This window comes from Psammomys obesus, unplaced genomic scaffold (genome assembly GCF_907164565.1).
Source record: "Psammomys obesus unplaced genomic scaffold, mPsaObe1.curated_primary_1811, whole genome shotgun sequence".
Classification (NCBI taxonomy): Eukaryota; Metazoa; Chordata; class Mammalia; order Rodentia; family Muridae; genus Psammomys; species Psammomys obesus.
Window position 1 is genome coordinate 1194359 of NW_026590061.1, and position 888 is coordinate 1195246.

Here is an 888-nt window from a genome sequence, read left to right on the forward strand (position 1 = left end):
TGGTAGAGAGACCCAGCCTTCCTCGCCAAGGTGTCCTCTGACCTCCACGCCTGTGCAGTGCGAGTGTGCACACAGCCAATATGAACAAACAAACCCTCATGTCACAGAAAAACAGCAGCCCATTGCCCAGTCCAGTATGGTTTGGTTTCTTACGAATTGTAAATTGAATTTTTTGTCTTCTGCTTTTCTCTTACTCAGCAAACCTTGCGTTATCCTGGCATTCCTAACCCTTCAACCAACCTAACCTGAATGACTTAGAATTTCTGCCTGTGGTTCTCTCCTCCCATCTATAGTGGATAAAATTTGCACAGATGTTTTTCCACATACAGTGACTCCTCACGTGGTTGAGCAAAGCTAGGTGAGGCACATGGCCTCATGTCCCAGTTTCCTGTGCTAGTACAGGGAATGCTGGTGTGTCAGAAAGGCCTCCCACTCAGAAAGGGGTGTGCAGGGCCAGTCCTGCTCTGTTCGGCTTGAGATTAGTGGGTTGTGGAGGTCACGGGATGTGCTTGTCACTGCTGGGTGGTGACAGCTGGCCTGGCTTTGGCCCCTGGCCTCCCTCGGGGTTAGAACCCTAGTTTGTGGTAGTGGCAGAGGCTTCCTGCACTTCTTTGGTCCCTTCCTGCTACCCTAGTGTTCTCACAGTTCCTGTTGCTGTGCTCCGTTAACACAGCTCTTCACACGCGACCCCACCGTAAAATCACTGCACAACTGCAGTCTGCTACCGCTGCCAGCTGCAATGTAAGGGTCTGACGTGCCACCCCAGGGCTCGTGACCCACGCTGAGACCCACCGTGTTACCCTGCCGCTTCTGCCCCTGCTCCTCTTTCGGTGGAGAAAGCATGAGCCGAGAGCCGGGAGCTGATCTGATAGCTGGGAGCCGAGCTGT